Genomic DNA, 21,377 nt, shown 5'->3' with positions numbered 1-21,377 from the left:
GTGCAGGGGCAGCCTCCACCAGGCCCCCACCCATGTCTCCCACCACCCCCACCCCCCAGCAGTGCAGGGGCAGCCTCCACCAGGCCCCCACTCATGTCCCCTATCACCCCCGCCACCAGGGGCACCCTCCACCAGGCCCCCACTCATGTCTCCCACCACCCCCACCCCCCAGCAGTGCAGGGGCAGCCTCCACCAGGCCCCCACTCATGTCTCCCACCACCCCCACCCCCCAGCAGTGCAGGGGCAGCCACCACCAGGCACCCACCCATGTCTCCCACCACCCCCACCCCCCAGCAGTGCAGGGGCAGCCTCCACCAGGCCCCCACTCATGTCCCCTATCACCCCCACCCCCCCCGCCACCAGGGGCACCCTCCACCAGGCCCCCACTCATGTCTCCCACCACCCCCACCCCCCAGCAGTGCAGGGGCAGCCTCCACCAGGCCCCCACTCATGTCTCCCACCACCCCCACACCCCAGCAGTGCAGGGGCACCCTCCACCAGGCCCCCACTCATGTCTCCCACCACCCCCACACCCCAGCAGTGCAGGGGCACCCTCCACCAGGCACCCACCCATGTCTCCCACCACCCCCACCCCCCAGCAGTGCAGGGGCACCCTCCACCAGGCCCCCACCCATGTCTCCCACCACCCCCACCCCCCAGCAGTGCAGGGGCAGCCTCCACCAGGCCCCCACTCATGTCTCCCACCACCCCCACACCCCAGCAGTGCAGGGGCACCCTCCACCAGGCCCCCACTCATGTCTCCCACCACCCCCACGCCCCAGCAGTGCAGGGGCACCCTCCACCAGGCCCCCACTCATGTCTCCCACCACCCCCACACCCCAGCAGTGCAGGGGCACCCTCCACCAGGCACCCACCCATGTCTCCCACCACCCCCACCCCCCAGCAGTGCAGGGGCACCCACCACCAGGCCCCCACCCATGTCTCCCACCACCCCCAACCCCCAGCAGTGCAGGGGCAGCCTCCACCAGGCCCCCACTCATGTCTCCCACCACCCCCACCCCCCTGCCACCATGGGCAGCCCCCACCAGGCCCCCACTCATGTCTCCCACCACCCCCACCCCCCTGCCACCATGGGCAGCCCCCACCAGGCCCCCACTCATGTCTCCCACCACCCCCACCCCCCAGCAGTGCAGGGGCAGCCTCCACCAGGCCCCCACTCATGTCTCCCACCACCCCCACCCCCCTGCCACCATGGGCAGCCCCCACCAGGCCCCCACTCATGTCTCCCACCACCCCCACCCCCCAGCAGTGCAGGGTCACCCTCCACCAGGCCCCCACTAATGTCTCCCACCACCCCCACCCCCCTGCCACCATGTGCAGCCCCCACCAGGTCCACACAATCCCCAATCATGTGCGTAATGGTCAGCCTCCACAGGCAAAAAGCCCTACCAAGTAACCCATTCACCCACATGGAAATGAAAACACATGTTACACCCCCAATGTTCATGAAGCAAATGAACCCATGTCCGTCACACACATATTTTCCAATTGAATGGGAAAACACACAACATGACATGCATGAAACCAATGAGATGAAACCACACAGTGAACAATGGAAAAAAAATGTATTGGACAAAAATACGAATGCTAAAGAAAGAAAACTAACTACAATGTAAATGTGAAAAAATAAGCTGCATGTCCGCATAAAAACACAAAAGTAGAAAATCAAATCCAAAAAATTTTGTCCAAAGTGAAATGTAAAAACTCTCCATGCAACAAAGAACTATGTACAAAAATAACAAGGGTCCATCATCACAACTGAACTAAGGAAACCTCCTAAAAAACCTACCTAAATATCAACTATATACAAAAAGTGGAGCAGTGTCCGTCGACTCCAAATCATAAGAAAAAACAAAGGAAACCTAAAACTAAAGAACTATATACAAAGGCGGCGGGCAAGTCCAGCGGCTCACTCCGTGGTGTTCTGGGCCAGGGCATCATCGAACTCCTGTTCGATGTCCCGGAGGCGGTCCAGTTCCATGGCCCCGAGGGTCCGCAGGGACGACGCCGTGTCCTCCTCCAACCCCCTGCGGATTGCCTCGAGGCACTCGGCCCGCCTCAGGGCCCTCCGCATGGAGTTCTCCGCCCTGACCATTGTGAGCCGCGCCTCTTCCGCCCGCCGCCGCTCCGCACCTATGGCGTGGCCCAACCGCTGCCACACGGAAGACACTCTCTGTCCTGGGTCCTCCTGCCCTCCGGCCGATGCCTGCCCCTCCGATGTCGAAGGCCCCGAGCCTTCATGGCTCCCACCATGTTGCTGCTGCTGCTCTGCCTCTGCCCGTGCACTGCCTCCTGCTGCCTGCACATCCTCCGCCGGCTGGGGTGCAGTTGTTGATGTGGCCACCCCTGCTGGACGTCCGACTCCCGACTGTGGCAGGGATGCCTCCTCCACCAGCCTGGCCGCACTGTCAGAGGCAGCTCCACAGGGCACCCAGGTGACTGATGGGTGGGAAGATGGCACAGAGGACGACTGGCGCGTAGGGGGTCCAGTTGAGGAGGGGGTCGGAACAAGCCCCATCAGACGGAGGAATCCGGTCTGGGTGACCTGTCCCAGCAGGCTGACGTGGTCAACGAGCCATTCGAGATGACGTGCAGTCTCTCCATGAAAAGACTGCAGGTCACCTCGCATGGCCCGTTGACGCAATGCCACACCAGCCAGGACAGGCTCAACCCGGACCTGGATAGCCACGTCCGCAGGCAGAGGAAGGCCAGTTGACGTCAGCTCATCCCCTGCCTGGAAACGGGTCTGGACGTAGGCATCCCTGCTGGTGCAAGATGATGCAGGGACAGAATCGGGGACAGGATTGCACACAGGCACCTCCACGGCGGCCTGTGCTGCCTCCTGTCCCTGGTCCTGGACTGCACCATTAGCACCAGTGGGATCCCCACCTCCAGACCCCGTCTCTGGTGCTTGCACGGCCTCCTCCTCCACCAGACCCCCCACCAACCTGGATGACTCCGTGCCATCTTCCCCTGTTGGGCCCTGTGGGGTCCCAGCTGCCCCTTCTGCTGCCGAGGAGTCCAACTCCAACCTCCGCCTCTTGGACCTCCCCCCGGCAGCTGCGGCCTGGGACGCGGCACCGGACTCCTCACTCCCCGACGAGATGACAACACGGGAGGGGAGCCGGGCCTTGCGTCTCCGGCTGGCGGTCGGATCCCCGCCGCTGTGCTCCACAGCACCTTCTCCGCCCTCTTCATCAGTTGACGCTGCAGACAGGGAGAAACAAAACACAGGCATCAGGGCACTGTACAATGGACACATACACACATGACAGTTGCACATGAGTGGCATTGGCAAACCTCAGACATGTCATCACAATCCCCAACACACATGTCATTGCAACTCGCACACATGAGCCATACCACAGCCATATCGCAACTGCCACCACCATCCATACACATACAACAGCATGAGCAGCCAAAGGTGACCCAGACATCACATGCAACACAGGAAGTGCACCACACATGTACACACACCACCACACTTGCATGCATGTGTACAACTCTGCCAAGTGTCGCACTGTTCAGACGGGCATCCATGTCACATCTGCCAATCAGGCTTACACATACCGCAGTCACATGCATCCATGTTGCATCACTGTTGCACCCTTGTCAAATACACACACATGCACATGTACACAGTGCTCATACATGCAGCCCAAAACAACATACATGCGTGACATCACGGACATGTCTACTTACATACACATACATACAAACATGTTTGCACGCACAACTGCATTTGCCATGCAAGCCTACCCACACAAGCACCATCCATGTCTCACACATTACAGCCCTCGCATGTGTCAGCCCCACGGCCATGTACACCCCCACCCATACTCGACCCCATACAAACAGATGTGCAACCTGCACAATACCGAATAATCACCACACGCACTGCTCACAATCAGGATGCATGTACACTCACCGCTCGACTCCAGACGGGTCTGCTTCTCCAGGACCTGGACGTGGAGCGCTGGGGATATGCGTTCCAGGACCCCCATCTGTTCTTCCGACAAGTGGCCCCGGCGCCCCTTGGCATCCGCTGCCTTCAAGAGGCGCCGGGCCTTGTTCAGGGTCCTGGACCTGAAGTCCTCCCAGCGCTTCCTGACATGTTGTAAGTCCCGGACTGCCACCCCCTCCGCGTTGATGGCAGTCACGATGTCAGTTCAGATCCGAGTCCGTCCTTCCTTGTCGGCGCGGGAACTTCCGAAGAGGGCATCATACTGCCCCAGGACTTGCTCCACCAGGACACCAACTTCGGTGGCACTGAAGCTGGTGCCCCTCTGCCTCTCTGGCCAGGGGTTGTCAGTGGTCCCAGATGGTGTTTGCCCCGACATGACAACCCCAGAGGCAGGAGTGGGTGGGCAACTGGGTCCTGGGACTGGGCTGTGGAGCGATGGAATCCCAGTCGGGAGTCTTCGGTTCCAGCAGGGGTGGTCACAGCAACAGCACCCCTGGCTGATGTGCAGGCAGCAAATGGCAGTGCACGTGGGCAGCAGGCAGTCAGGCAGCAGCAGATGGTAGGTGGGAGCGTGCTCGGGGCTCTGGGGGGCAGTAGTTCGGCCTTCTGGGCAGGAGCGTGGTCTTCCGTGTGCTTACGCATGGCCAGCTTGGTACGGAGTGATTTGGCACGTGAAAATCCTGCACGTCAGCGTGAAAATCGAGGAAAGGCCCTTAGCGCGTAAGCGCATCAGCACGCATACGCGATTCTATTGGACCAAAGGCCCTCAGCGCGTAAGCGCGTCTGTGACGTGACCCGCACGGGTGTTTCCCACACAGCACGTGATGACAGAGCACACGTGGAAAGACTGCACGTCAGAGTCTCATTGCGTGTGATTGGTGGAAATGGCCCTACACGCAGAAGTGACAAAGCGTGTAATTGGTGGAAATGGCCCTACACGCAGAAGTGACAAAGCGTGTAATTGGTGGAAATGGCCCTACACGCAGAAGTGACAAAGCGTGTAATTGGTGGAAATGTCCCTACACGCAGAAGTGACAAAGCGTGTAATTGGTGGAAATGGCCCTAGCGCGTACACGCCGCGTAAGTGACGCTGGACGTGTGGCCCTGTATAAAAGGTATGTGTAGAACACGTTTTCCTTGTACGTGCTTTTCGTGGAGAGCGAGTGGGTGAATTCTGTACTTCTTGTCATTTCACACCCGATTTACTTCACGGCGTTTCAAGTTCGTATTCCCTGTTACCTCTGACAGCTTTTTCTCTTTTTTCGCTTTTACTGGTTTACCTGGGCCTGTTCCCTCAAACAGTGTTCCCTTCTACTGTTGTCCTGTCTCCTCAGACAGCGTACAAATCTTCTTTTGGCGGGGGTGTTGCCAACCAAACGTGCTCCTTTTACACGCTCGTTTACCAGGCAGACGGTGAGTCACGCACGTATCTAACATCTGTGCTTGCCCCGTGTGTAGCCTACCCCTTCAGAGGTCATTCTAGGCTGCGTGTGACACGCATACGTTCATTCTTGTGTTACTGGGTGCCACAGCGTAGTGCAGGTTTTACTTTCTGCACATGTGGTCTAGGAGGGGTTGCGTGCACGTCATCTCCCTTTTTTGGGGCTCCTGTGCGTAGCGTGACCCGTCATCTTTCCCCAGGGGTTACAATCAGCCTTGCAAGAGCACTAGGGTACAGTTACCATCTGGTACCCAACCCCTTTGACCCCCTATTGCCCAGGACAATAGTTTCCAGCCACTCCCATACGCACATTTACATCAGTGCCATGGCTGGGAGGCGAGGATTCCGTAAGGGTGGCAAAGGTGGAAGAGCCACAAGTGGTGGCCGTGGTGGATCCGGTAGGGGACGTGGTCGTTACTTGCAGGGTGAGCCTGTCCCCCCATGTGTGGAGGAACAGTCAAGGGCACCCATAATCCGCCCCCCCCTCCCGTTGAGGCTGATGTGGCTGACACCATCCATGCTCAGCCCTTGTTGGACCAGCCCATTGTGGCACCAGATCTGGCTGACTCCATGGCTGACTTCCAGGTCAGCAGGCCTATGACACGTGCGCTGGTGCACGTTGATGTCACCATGCCACGTGCATCTGGGCCAGCAAGGTCATCTGCTGCACCAAGGAGGCAGGGCGGAGAGGCTGCAGGGGCAGCTGCGGCTCCATCCACCCCAGCCCTCACACACCCAGCCAGGACAGTGTCGGTCCTAGTCCATGCTGCTGACATTCCCCCTGACACCATCACACTAGAGCCAATGCCTGCACCAACTCCCATGCTGAGTGTGCAATCCCACACTCCTGATACAGAGTCCACCAGGGCTCCTGCCCCTAGTGTCCAGAGCGGCGCAGGACACTCAGGATCACCACCACCTTCCAAGCGGAAGAGGAAGAGTGCTCGTCCGGCACTGGCTGATGCCCCAGACACGGCTACACAGTCCGGCCCCAGGACCCAGTTGCCCACCCACACCTGCCTCTGGGGTTGCCATGTCGGGCACTTCCACATCTGGCACCAGTGGCAACCCCAGGCCAGAGGGGCAGAGGGGCACCAGCTTCACTGACAACGAAGTTGGTGTCCTGGTGGAGCATGTCCTGGGGCAGTATGATGCCCTCTTTGGATCGTCCCGCGCCAGCCAGGAAGGACGGGAGAGGATCTGGGCCGACTGTGTGGTTGCCATCAACGCGGAGGGGGTGGCAACCTGCAACGTCCTGAAGATCAAGAAGCGCTGGGAGGACTTGAGGTCCAGGACCCTTGTGAAGGGCCGGCGCCTCGTGGAGGGGGGCCGGGGCCGCATGAGTTCCATCCAGATGAGGGTCCTGGAACGCGTACGCCCAGCGCTCCACGCCCAGATCCTTGAGAGGGAGGCCCGTCTGGAGTTGAGCGTTAAGTGTCCAAGCATTACTGTGTGAGACAGGGCATGTTGCGGTGTGCTGGTTCTATGATACTTGCCTGTATGTGTGCCATAGGCCATGTATGCATGTATGTGTGCAGGGACATCATGGTAATGCATGTGCGACCAGTGATGTGTGACCCACATGGTTGTTGCATGTGTTCAAATGCCGCATGGGGAGCCCTATGCAGATTTTGAACATGAGAGCATGCCAGTCTCTGTACCTGGACATGGGTGGGGGTGAGGGATGGGTGCTGATGCCAGGTACATATATGGTAGCCATGTCTGTGTGCCTGACCTGCGTGTCTGTGACTTGTGCATGCCATGGATGCATGACACATGTGTGTGACAATGCACAGATTCAGTGAAGCAGCCAAATTACCCTTGTATCCGCTGTGTTTGGTGTGTTTGGGGCCAGATGGATGTGACTGAGGTGAAGTGTGTGCATGTGATAGGCATGAGCCATGATGCATGTGAGTTGCATATCATTGAATGTTTCAAGAGTCCATTGGACATGCATGGAAATGTCCATGGCATGCACCATGCCTGTTACTGTGTGTGTTTTGCCTGGACTGACCCATGTGTTGTGGAGGGACATGATGGAAGTGTACTTTGACAGTGGTGCTCATCTGCTATTGCTTCCTGTCTAGGGGACCATTGTACAGTGCCCTGATGCTTGTGTTCTTTGTCTCCCTCTACGCAGCGGCTAGTGAAGAAGAGGGCGGAGACGGCGCTGTGGAGCAAGGCGGCGGGGATGCCCCCACGGCTGCAGCGGAAGGGGTGGGTGAGCCCCCACAGGGGCCTGCTACGGTGGGAGACGGTGAGGAGCCATCCAGGTTGGTGGTTTGCACTGAGGAGGAGGAGGCCGCCACTGGGGCACACATGGGGCCTGGTGGGGGCATCCCTGCTGGTGCAAGTGGTGCAGTCCAGGGCCAGGGGCAGGAGGCAGCACAGGTCACCGTGGAGGGGCCTGTGCATGTCGCTGTCCCTGACCCTGTGAGTGCACCACCATGCACCAGCAGGGATGCCCCGTCCCAGGCCCGTCCGCAGGTAGAGGGGATGTCCATGTCACCTGACTCCACTCCACCTGCGGACGTGGGAACCCCTGGCCGTGTGGAGAAGGTCCTGATTGGGGTCGCGATGCGCACGGCTGTGATTCGTGATGCCGTGCGTGCTTCCCGGGAGGAGGACGCACGTCATCACGAAGTGCACCGTGCCGACGTGGCCCAATTGGGATCGGCCATGTTCGGGGGTTTCTTGCATGTGTTGTCCAATCTGGCGGCCCTCTCCTCCTCTGTGCAGGCTATACACCAGTGGTTCTCCTTGCCGTCTTCCGGCCCAGATGCCACCAGGGCCCCCTGTGGACCTGCCCCGACCAATGCAGCCAGCTCGGTGGGGATCCCATCCCTGCCACAGTTGGGAGTCGGAGGTCCAGCAGGGGTGGACAACACAGCAACTGGACCCCAGCAGATGGAAGATGTGACAGCATCATCGGGCAGGGCACGTGCACGACGGCGTCGGTGGTTTCCATCAGCCTGGATGCCGTCGTGCTGGCAGAGGCAGTGGCGTCGGAGGCAGCAGCAGGCTCGACGTGGGAGGCATCATGGCTCGGGGCCTTCAAGATCAGAGGGGCAGGCATCGGCCGGAGGGCAGGGCAACCCTGGGATGGTGGTGTCTTCCGTGTGGGAGCAGTTGGTCCAGCGGATAGGTGCGGAGCGGCAGCGGGCGGAAGAGGAGCGGCTCACCATGGTCAGGGCGGAGTTCTCCATGCGTCGGGCGTTTAGGCGGGCTGAGTGCCTCGAGGAAGCTCGCAGGGAGTTTGAGCTGGACATGGGGTTATCCCTGCGAGACCTCGGGGCCAGGACAGAGTCCCGCCTCCAGGACATCGACATGGAGTTCGATGATGCCCTGGCCAGCAACATCACCGAGTGAGCCGCAGGACTTGCCCGCTGCCTTTGTATATAGTTATTTAGTTAGTTAGTGTTAGGTTTCCTTTATTAATTTTTTTATTTTTGGACCGCTCGGACAATGGCCACTTCTTTGTATATATTATTTTCATTAGGTAGTAGTAGGTTTCATTTATGGTGTTGGGCTCATGGACCCTGGAATTTTCGTGTATATAGTTTGCTTATTGAAGAAACATTTTTTTTATTAATTATTGTGTTCACCATGAGGAAATGGTTTTTCATTATTTTACTTCCACATGATTTTGCTTTGGACAAAATTTGTTTTTGGATTACTTTGTTTTTTTTTTTTTACATTTGTTCTCGGACATGGACCATTTATTTTGTTATCCCCATTGTTGTATGTTTGATTTTTTTACTTATTTTTCATCTTTAATACATGTTTTTTTAACTTTCACTTGTGGTATTTTCTCATTGGTTTCATACATGTCATGATATGGGTTTTGACATTCACTTGCGTATTGTGTATGTGTGTGTGACGGACATGTGTTCATTTACAGACTTGCCATTGGGGTTGTATCATGTAATTGCATTCACTATGTGGGTGGATGCAATCCTTGCCTGGGTGTTTGTGCTGGGTATGCTGGCCATTACTGCCATGATTGAGTATCGTCAGGACCTGGGGGCAGGGGGACATGTGTGGGTGCCTGGTGGAGGGTGCCCCTGCACTGCTGGGGTGTGGGGGGTGGTGGGAGACATGAGTGGGGGCCTGGTGGAGGGTGACCCTGGTGGCTGGGGGGTGGGGGTGGTGGGTGACATGAGTGGGGGCCTGGTGGAGGCTGCCCCTGCACTGCTGGGGTGTGGGGGTGGTGGGAGACATGAGTGGGGGCCTGGTGGAGGCTGCCCCTGGTGGCTGGGGGGTGGGGGTGGTGGGTGACATGAGTGGGGGCCTGGTGGAGGGTGACCCTGGTGGCTGGGGGGTTGGGGTGGTGGGTGACATGAGTGGGGGCCTGGTGGAGGCTGCCCCTGCACTGCTGGGGTGTGGGGGTGATGGGAGACATGAGTGGGGGCCTGGTGGAGGGTGCCCCTGCACTGCTGGGGTGTGGGGGTGGTGGGAGACATGAGTGGGGGCCTGGTGGAGGGTGACCCTGGTGGCTGGGGGGTGGGGGTGGTGGGTGACATGAGTGGGGGCCTGGTGGAGGGTGACCCTGGTGGCTGGGGGGTGGGGGTGGTGGGTGACATGAGTGGGGGCCTGGTGGGGGCTGCCCATGGTGGCAGGGGGGTGGGGGTGGTGGGAGACATGAGTGGGGGCCTGGTGGAGGGTGACCCTGGTGGCTGGGGGGTGGGGGTGGTGGGTGACATGAGTGGGGGCCTGGTGGAGGCTGCCCCTGCACTGCTGGGGTGTGGGGGTGGTGGGAGACATGAGTGGGGGCCTGGTGGGGGCTGCCCATGGTGGCAGGGGGGTGGGGGTGGTGGGAGACATGAGTGGGGGCCTTGTGGGGGCTGCCCATGGTGGCAGGGGGGTGGGGGTGGTGGGAGACATGGGTGGGTGCCTGGTGGAGGGTGCCCCTGCACTGCTGGGGTGTGGGGGTGGTGGGAGACATGGGTGGGTGCCTGGTGGAGGGTGCCCCTGCACTGCTGGGGTGTGGGGGTGGTGGGAGACATGAGTGGGGGACTGGTGGAGGGTGACCCTGGTGGCTGGGGGGTGGGGGTGGTGGGTGACATGAGTGGGGGCCTGGTGGAGGGTGCCCCTGCACTGCTGGGGGGTGGGAGTGGTGGGTGACATGGGTGGGGGCCTGGTGGAGGGTGACCCTGGTGGCTGGGGGGTGGGGGTGGTGGGAGACATGAGTTGGACATGGGTGGGGGCCTGCTGGCAGGTGCCCCACAGTGCTGGGGGGTGGGGGTGGTGGGGGACATGAGTTGGACATGGGTGGGGGCCTGCTGGCAGGTGCCCCACAGTGCTGGGGGGTGGGGGTGCAAGGGGACATGAGTTGGTGTTCATTAGTTCAAGGAGACATGTGCCTTTGCTGGGGGGCATGCCCATTTTGGGTGGGCTGCCTGCGGGACATGACCAGGGATGCAGGGTAGTCCCCTGTGGTGTGGGCTGCCTGCAGGGGCCGTGGAGGGTGTACAGGGTACACCTGGGAGGACCCACACTGACAATTCACATGTGGGACTCCCCGGCACCCCTGAAATACACGTACCGTGCAGAAATCGCGTGTAAAACTTCCCGCGCACCCCTGAAATACACGCGCACAGGCTATTCGCGTGTGGAACTTCCCGCGCACCCCTGAAATACACGCGCCCAGGCTATTTGCGTGTAAAACTTCCTCCGCACCCCTGAAATACACGCGCACAGGCTATTCGCGTGTGGAACTTCCCGCGCACCCCTGAAATACACGTAGCCCGCTCCCCCAGGCCCGATCGCGTGTGAAACTTCACGCGAACCCCTGAAATACACGTAGCACGCTCACCCAGGCCCGATCGCGTGAGAAACTTCATGCAAACCCCTGAAATACACGTAGCCCGCTCCCCCAGGCCCGATCGCGTGAATGACTTCACGCGCACCCCTGAAATACACGCGCCCAGGCTATTCGCGTGTGGAACTTCCCGCGCACCCCTCAAATACACGCGCCCAGGCTATTTGCGTGTGGAACTTCCCGCGCACCCCTCAAATACAGGCGCCCAGGCTATTCGCGTGTGGAACTTCCCGCGCACCCCTGAAATACACGCGCCCAGGCTATTCGCGTGTGGAACTTCTCACGCACCCCTGGAATACACGTAGCCCGCTCCCCCAGCCCCGATCGCGTGAGGAACTTCACGCGAACCCCTGTAATACGCGTAGCCCGCTCCCCCAGGCCCGATCGCGTGTGAAACTTCACGCGAACCCCTGAAATACACGTAGCACGCTCCCCCAGGCCCGATCGCGTGAGAAACTTCACGCGAACCCCTGAAATACACGTAGCCCGCTCCCCCAGGCCCGATCGCGTGAATGACTTCACGCGAACCCCTGTGATGCACGTACCCTGCTGAAATCGCGTGTGAGACTTCCCGCGCACCCCGGTATACACGCACACGTATTTTTTGTCAGCGGGTGCCCGTGTTTGTGGGTACCCCTTTGCACGTCATTTTTCCTGGAGGGCCACAGTATGGGACATTCAGCATGGCAGTATATAGGTGCTATTTGTTGGCGCACCTTTTGGCGCACATTTCTTACAGCCGCAGAGACGCTACCGCCTGCTTTCTTGTGACGGTCGTGTTTGTGCCTGTGCGCTGGTTTGAGCGTGCGCTTTTTTCCCCCTATTCTATTCCATGAATACGTGTTGTAGGCGAGCGTGTGGGCGTTCCGCGCACTTGTGCCCTGTACTTCCCCCGTGACGCCCACATTTTGGCAAGTTGTTCCCCATTCCGAGTGTTACGCCCGTGTTCCGCCTACTTTTGTTGCGTGCGCCGCGCTATGTGCGAATTTCGCTGTGGCCTGTGCGATTTTCGCTGTGACCTGGCGCACGCTGTTAGATGGCCTGTGCGCCAACGTGCGCCGCGCACTTTTTTATCGCACATCCGCTGGTTTTCTCGCGCACGGCCTTCCATGAATCGACGTGCGCTGCTTTTCGTGCGATTTTCGCACTTGCACTGCGATTTTCGCTATTCCACTGCGATTCGCACGTTTTTGCCCACTTGCGCCGCGCTAATTATTCCATGAATCGGCCTGAAAGGCTCTACAATTGTGGCAGCTACTTCAATAATTACAACGCTGCTCCACTAGAAATTGTCCTGGGCTTCGATACTAACATATTTTACCCACAGTGTAAGTAGACACTTTACAGTGCAACTCGTGTACACAAAGGACTAAGGCTCAAAAGGACGTAGCCCAGTTTACAAGTATTTGTCAAATGCGTTAGCGAAAGGATTAATGAAGTGTTCCTATGATGAAAGAATGCCGACTTACCACTTTAGAGGACAGCAGCCAGCCTATGATGCAGTCAGGCTTTTGGGTGCAGGTAGCAAAGGGTCACCGAAGCCACGGGAACACAGGAACACTCTGCAATTACACTCCGCAATATGCTCCGCTATGGAGCCAGCTTTTAATGTTGCACGTCACGTAGTTGAGATGAATTAAAGAATTTCCACCAAGCCGACTAACATTACCATCTGGAACCGTGGTTATCACAAAAATGACTGTGCCACCCCCCACCCCCGCACTCATTAAGTCCCCCCCTACTCTGTGCCTGCTCCCCACACAACCACAATGGCCTCCTCACCTCCCCTCTACCATTCCCCCCCACAACACATGCTGCTTCCCTGATACAATTTCCTATGAAATGTCTGCTATTTGTGGCTATCCCCAAGGCTACAGAAAGCTTTGTGTTGTGAACTCAGTCCCTAGACCCCCTCAACTCCCAAATTTCACTTGGTGTCCTCTAACCTCATGACATTTGCATGTCTTTTGAACTTTAAATGACTTTTTTTCTGCGTTTCATTTTCCAATATCCTCGGCTATAGGCACAGCTATCACGCACATTGCGAAAAAAAGAAAAGATGGCTGCAGTTTCATTTCTAAAAACGCCTGTGTTTGACAAATTACCAGAGATATAACAATCTATTTTAGAAAAGGTGGGAACCCCCTTCTCCATTAAATATTTTAAAAAACTGCTGTAAGGAACAACTCCAAACCAGTAAAAGGTCTCCAGTAAACACTTTGGGCCTCATTACGACCCAGGCGGTAAGTTACCGCCTGGGCCGTGACTTTACCACCATGGTGTAAACTATGTTTACGCCATGGTGGTAGGCGGACTTACCGCCCCATTCCGAGGTCGGCGGGGCGGTAAGTCCCCAATCCCCTTCCCCATTCCCATTTTTGCCCCATAGGGCATAATGGGAGTGGGGAAGGCGTTAATTACGCCACCGTAAATTACGGTGGCGTAATTAACTCCATGGTCCCTTAGCGCCATGGATTTTAACACCTGCTAAAAGCAGGTGTTAAATCCGCCATGGCGCTAAGGGACCTCGTACTCAGGCGGTAAGGGTCAGCGCTGTTTACGCCGCCGTAAACCCCTTACCGCCTGAGTCGTAATGAGGCCCTTTGTGCCAAAGTTGTTTCAGACCTGGTCCAAATCCATCTAGTGGTTTGGGCTGTGCAGTCCGAGTAATATGGACCTTTTTGTCTATGAGAAAATGAATGGGGAGTAGGCTGCAACCTTTTTTATAAATTTTGACCAAACTTTGCAGACGGGAGGGAGGCAGGGTTTGGGGACATCCCTAGTTGACTTCAAAATGTCGGCCAAATCCATCGCACAAGTGAAAAGTTATTAGTCAGACTCACCCTAACTATACCTAATTAATTTTATCGACTTGCTTCGATTGCACAGTGTTTTTACAGCATCAGTATAAACCATGTTGTCAATGGACACTCAGATACTTAACTTTTAACTTTAATCACCCTGAGTTTATTGCACTTTGCAATTTGATGTATTCATCAGCTAGCGTATCAGGAACGTACAACAATAAATACTTAGTCTGTATCATGTAACTGATCTATATGTAGCACATTGCAGCTTGTAAATAGAAAGGATGGCGCAACAAAATGTAGTTACGCATCACTAATCAAGGATACCACACATGCGGAATAACATCTACATAATGCAGTAACAATTTTACAGACACTGGGGTTCATAAATGTCTTTGGCTCGAATGAATAGATGATCACATTGATTCAACTAACAAGTCACCTTGAGCCCACTTTAACTGATGCACTTTATGTGATGCATATATCTAAGATGTAAACTACATGTGAGTGTTTTATGCGTTATATCCTTTGATGTATTCCAGGATTGCAATGTATAATATATTGAGAGATGCATCAATGTGCTTATTGCCCTTAAGAACTTTCAAGATGGCGGGTTCCATTGACATAAATACGGACTTTGAGTACACCAGTGTTTTCGTGCCAACAACAGCAATGCAGGACTCAGAACTCAGTATATAGCACCAGTCTTCTTTCACTTGTATTTAACCCGATGAATCCTGTTTAAGGTGAAAAGTGCTGTTCTTTTCTGTTCGTGCTGCTGCCCCTTTGTCCACTGACCATGCATCAATAAAGGACTTTTTCCGCACAGCAAAGATGCCTGGAACTTGATCTGTATACTGTTTTTCATATTTGCTCGAGTGCAGCTGCACCCTGGACCGTGCTACAGCCCTACTCTTTTCTTTATATATATATATATATATATATATATATATGTAGTTATGGTTAAGTTGCTGTTTCCATAGGAAGAGCACTTTTTGGGCGGGCTATAACAGGTCAAGCCGCTGGATGGATTTTCACGAAATTTGTGGCAGGTACAGGGGCTTGGTCCAGAAAGCGTGCTTTTGTAAATTTGGTGACAATCCGTCCAGTATTTGTCTTTAAAACAACCAAAAAGTATGTCTGAAAAAATTAGTGATATCTGTCTGCTCTGCGGTCACACTTCCCTGTTTGCTCCGCGGACAAGATAACGATTGGCTAATGGGCTCGCGTCATGACCGCGTACACACGACTTCTCTGCCGATTGGCTGCTGCGAGACGTGATCTGCGTCAGATTGTTTGGCTGCGCCCGACATCTTGGATCCGCCGATAGCGGAGCAACAACCAGCGTACTCATGCTATATTTATAAAACTCTTTTGCTGTGTCACAGAGCGTTGGGACAGGCTCAGACAGTAAGACATGGGTGATGAATGCATTTGTTCTGGGGGTCGGTCTTCACAATGTATTTTCTATGGCCACCTTGTACTCACAGAAAATGAGGGGTGTAATAACGGTAGCATTTCAGTCCATGCAGTGCACAGGAAACTTGTAACTGTTGTAAGGACACGCGTAGTGGTAGCGAACATTGAAATTGACAACATGCCATAATTGCATTTCTTTTTCCTAGGGGTATTATTATATTCATTAGTACGCCGCCATGGGTGTGACATGCTACAGTGTTTGTGGCCAGGGCCTAGAGTTTTGGATGCATCGCCGTCGGCCGAAGGCCTTACTTCCTAGACTGTAGGCCCTGGCCACAACCACCACAGCATGTCACACCCATGGATACACCCTTAGTATTGCGTATCGATTGCTAAGTTATAAGTACTTGACGTGCAAGCCACTTCACACCCATCCCATGTAATATCTATGGACATACAGCTAGGAGTGAAGCCTCTGGCCAGAAGCAGTGAAGGATACCACACTTATAGAAAAAACCCCACTACCACACATCACTGAGGTGGTTGTGGGGAGACCCTGCACTCTTGGGTGCATGACCGAAGGCCATTCACCCAATAACAAAGTTACAACCTCTTTATGATGTATTTTCTATGGCCACCTTGTACGCACAGAAAATGAGGGGTCCAATAAGGGCAGTATTTCAGTACGTGCAGTGCACAGGGCACTTGTAACTGTTGTAAGGACACGCATGGTGTTGGGGAACATTGAAATGGCCAACATGCCGTAATTGCATACTTTTTACTATGGGTATTGTATTCATTAGTACGCCGCCATGGGTGTCACATGCTACGGTGGTTGTGGCCTGGGCTTAGAGTCTTGGATGCATGGCCGTCGGCCGAAGGCCTTACTTCCAAAACCCTAGGCCCTGGCCACAAACACTGCAGCATGTCACACCCATGGATACACCCATGGTAATGCGTATCGATAGCCTGGTTGTGGGGAGTGTGTGCAGTCTTGGGTGCATGGCCGAATGCCATGCACCCAACAACAAAGCTATAACCTCTTCACTTACAAGCCCACATGGGTTTTATCTAGTGCAGTGGTTTTGGCCAAGATGTGTACTTTTGGGTGCATGGTTTCAGGCTTTATGCTATACACCCAAGCATGCACCCAAAAGGAAACTTGTAAGCACTGGAGTTATAAGCCACTTCACAGCCATATATTGAAATGTATAGACATACTCCTAGGATTTTAGGCCCTGCCCACAAACCGTGCAGCATTTCAGAGCTACACAGACACCCCTAGTATTCAACATCAGTCAGGTGGCTGTGGTGAGGGTCTGCAGTCATGGGGCCATGCACCAAACAGAACAGTTATATGTAGTGTACTTACAAGGCACAATGCGTGTGATATGGTGTGGTAGTGCATCACTCAGGCGGCTGTGGGGAGGGGCTGCAATCATGGGTGCATGGCTGAAGGCCATGCCCCCAAAAGCACATTTGTATGTAGTGTAGTTATATGCCGCAATGGATGTCATATGGTGTGGTAGTAGTGGCCAGGATGCAGAGTATTTGAACAAAGTAATAAGCAGTGCAGTTGTAAGCAACTGTGCATTTTATATACTGTACACCCATACATTGATAATTCTATGGCCTGAAACTCATGTGTGTAGTCTGTGGCTACAAACTACTGCACCATAGCTATTGGTACACTTGTACTATGCAACATCATTAAGATGGTTGTGGGGAGGGTGTAGCCAAAACCAACTTTGTACATAGTGAAATGACAAGCCACAATGGTTCCGATATGCTGTGGTGTTTCTGGCCAGGACCCAGATTTTTGACTGCAAGCCCAAAGGCCATGCACCCAAGACTGAAGTCATAAGTAGTGGAGCTATAAGTGAATATGGGTGTGGTGCAATGCACTAGTTGTATGCACGCCCTAATGTCTTGGCTGCATGGCTGCAGATGATGGTCCCAAAAGTAAATCTATAAGTAGCTAATTTACAAGGACCATGGATTCGATAAGCAGCAATGGTTGTGGCTAGGAAGTATACTCTTTGTACCTTGGTCATAAGGCATAGGTTGTAGGTTACACACCAAAGAGGCAAGGGCCAGCCTACAATCACTGCAGCATATTACTACCATAGATTAGATGTGTAGAATTGGATGTGTAGAAAATGAGTGCCAATATACTTACTCCTTACTTTGTTCAGAATCCATATATATTTTTTAAATGCCTTTCGTACTTGGCGGAAGTATCCCTTTTTTAATTTCTGCGATAAAAGAAAAAGGTATGTTAGTGTTTGCATTTTATGAAAACTTAACACATTGCATAATAGACAGTTTACCTTTTTTTTTACCCTCATATTTAGTTTACAAACCAGTGTACTGTGCATTGTGCTCAGTTTCTGTGTTTGCTTTTCTAATCCTTGGGTCTGGGGAAAAATAATCCTTGTCGGATTAAAAAAAAAAACTTCATTTGCTATGGTACTAACTACTTCCTTGTTTCCTTTGAGTGTTTCCTTCATCTTTCTGATTAGTGTTATGTTAGTTGCATTCCTGCCAATTTTTACCAGTTAGATACCTGTAGGCGTATTCTAACTGTGCATTTGTTCCTACAGATCTGTGATATTCATTTATTTGTGTCACTGTTATATCCCGTTTCCTTCATCTTTCAGATTAATGTTACGTTTGTTGCCTTCCTGCCAATTTTTAATAACAGTTAGATACCTGTAGGCATATTCTACCTGTGCATTTGTTCCTACAAATTTGTGATATGCATTTATGTGTGTCGTCGTTACATCCTCTCGGGCAGTTAGATACCTGTTGGTGTATTCTAACTGTTTGTAGTCTTTCACATAATTTTTTGGCAATCTTGAAGTACACATTATTTATTAAATTTTGGCTTTAAGAACATTAAATATGCATTTGTAAGATTAGCTGTCAATCTCTGCTTTAGAGTAATGGTGCTATCATTACATTGGAACCATCCACATTTCTTTTTAATGTATGCAGTGTAGTGATCTGCATTGGTTGTAGCTCCTGCATGGTAGATTATACCTATTGTTGTAAAGGTTTTCTTTCCAAGTGACACTTGACCGTGTGTGAATCCAGTCAGTTTGCAGTTGTTTTTGGTACCATATGCATTATAACATAGAAGCATAAGTATTATGTAGGCACTATGTGATTGTATCAGTAAGGTGGAGCGATTGTCTGAATTGCAAATAGTACATAATCTGCCATGGTTTGCATTCTGTACAAGTTGCTGAAATGGAATGCTTTCACAATTTGGTATGGAAACATACACAAATCGCTCATTTGGGATTTGTTCCTGTATCACATTGCTACAGAGAGTGCATGTATGTTTCCACATGTACGAAATCTGGAAGATTTCATTTACAGGTATGCTTTTGTTTTCCAATACTAATAGAAAGTACATTAGAAATTCTTGTGGATCTTCTTGTGAGTTCACAGTGAATCTCACCATTCCAGCACAGTCGTCCAATTCTTGCCATATTCCAGGAACACTGTATGTGTTGTCAGGATTGCTTGTTGCATTTCTATGAAGAACTAACATTTGCAAACACTATTGGACTGTACTGTGCAAGTAAATATTGTGAACAATTGGTGGCAATTGAAATAGAATATTCATTGCTACATTTGCATAGCAACTTACCCCACTTTCATTTGCAAATTTGAATGGACCAGCTAGTTCTGTATCTGAGTGCATTTTTTGGAATTTATGTTCCTTCTTTGACGACATGCCTGGTTTACATTCCCTAGTAGGTTCTTCTTTGTTTGTGGTAATTGCTGAAACTTTACCTTCTTTTCTTTTCTTTGACGAATTTGCTGTTGAATTCTGTTGCATTTCTGTTTCATTTAGTTTTCTTTTACCATGTTTTACTTTCTCTGGAACAGGATATTGTTTCAGATTTGGGGTGTACAGTGAATGCAGACTATTGTATTCTAGAATGCAAGGAATATCAGCTTTGACTTTACTTGCATCAAAGTTCATTAGCAATAGACCGTCAAGTGTACGTAAGCGTGATAATGCTACGTAGCTCATGCCTTCCTTAAAGACTGTGTTTCCTATATCTATCAATGCTTTGTCTAGGGTAAGACCTTGGGATTTATGAATGGTAACTGCATATGCAAGAGTTAGAGAAAATTGCTCTCTATGTACATACATGTCTTTGAAGAGAAGGAATCAAGCAATTGAGCGCCCTATCCTTTTCACTTCTGAAACTTTATCAAAGCGAATATTGACAAACTGAATGTTGCTGTCACGTGGGTATGATTGAAAGCCAACAACTGTACCTAGTTCTCCATTAACTAGCACTTGCTCGACGTCAAGGTTAGGTTTAAGCATTACTCTACAATTTAAGGATAATTTTAATATTTTTTCCAACCCAGCTGTGTTGGAGAATTTTCTAAACTATTTAGTCTTGTTGTGGCTTGCTTACACATGGGTACTGTTATACCATGTACGTCTAGTTTGTCTGTGGCGCTAATTTCCATTATTGGTTGCATTTCTTTATTTAACATTGTTTCATTGAATTTGAAACAGCTTGCAAGAGTTGGCATTAAGGCCATACAATTGACATTTCTGTGTGCTATTTGTTCCATAACATCAGTTGCACATGCATTATCTCAATAAAGTGCATGAATGTGCCGGTTTTTCAATGCAACTTGTGCTTCTTGCGATAGTACACCAACACTAATACTTTTTAAGATGTTGGCATAAGTGAGATCTGCAGATTGCCGCATGTTCTCAGTTAATTCTCTGTATTGGAAATGTTGCCAAAGGTTGACATTACCTATGCTACCAACAGTTTTCCGGCAGAGTTTGTGGCCTAAGGTTTTAAAAATAGGCTCACCTTTCACTGGTGTCAATTGTAGAAGATCTCCGAAAACTATAATGTGTTTCCCTGCAAAGACTTCTTCGTTGTTACTTTTAAGTACTTCTTGCAATCTGAGGTGAATCAAAGCCAACATTAGGTTGGAGACCATGCTCACTTCATCTATTAGTAGCATTTTCATTTGTTTTAATACTCTGCGTAATTCCATTGCAGCTTCTGCAGAAAGTTTGTAGTAGTCTAAATTATTTTGATGCTCTACTAGAAGCACATCGGTAATCAGTGTAAAGTGACACCGCCTATGTTGTAGGCAGCTAAACCTGTGGGGGCCGTTACAACAGCTGACAGTTTGTTTGTCAATTGTTGAAGGAACTTGCTGATGATTTTGATTAAGAATGTTTTGCCTGATCCAGCTTCACCACTCACGTACAGTAGTATAGGTTTGTAATTTTGGCAGGTACATTCTTTATTTTCATGTTGCACACCATGTACAATTTGTTTTGTAACATCTTCAAAAATGGTGCGCTGATCTTTAAGTTTTGCTTGTTGTACATTTAAATCTTCTGTATCTTCTTGATACTGATACATGGTGTTTTCTACTTCTGCCATAGCTACGTCAGCCTCATTTACTATTAGTGTTTGTCCTAGTAGTTCTTGACTTCCTGTTACAGAAGGTTGACTACTGTCAGAAGAGTCCTTATCTAGTTGGGCCTGAAGTTCTTCTTCCTGTTGCTGCTCATTGTGTAACATTGTTTTGTACTGCGTAAAGTTCACATCGGTGATAGCGCTTTTATTTGCTTTGAAAGCATCTTCATAGCAGTCATAGTCTTCTAGTATGTCTTCCTCTTTTCTACATGGTTTGAAAAGTTGTAACAGAGACATGTAATATAGTTTTCTTTTGAGGAGTTTTTAATGACAATTTTACATGATTAATTAAGCTTTGTTTGGTAAGTTTCAATAAGCTCCCTTCACAATCAGTCACTCTATATCTACGTTTGCTTTCATCGGGTTTTAAAATATTTTTGTATGCAAAGTTTTGAGCTATGTGGTTTAGGCACATGCTTTC

The sequence above is a fragment of the Ambystoma mexicanum genome, chromosome 3q, assembly GCF_040938575.1.
Source record: "Ambystoma mexicanum isolate Mex_15411 chromosome 3q, UKY_AmexF1_1, whole genome shotgun sequence".
Classification (NCBI taxonomy): Eukaryota; Metazoa; Chordata; class Amphibia; order Caudata; family Ambystomatidae; genus Ambystoma; species Ambystoma mexicanum.
The sequence above is the reverse complement of the archived record's forward strand: the minus strand, read 5'-3'. Positions refer to the sequence as shown.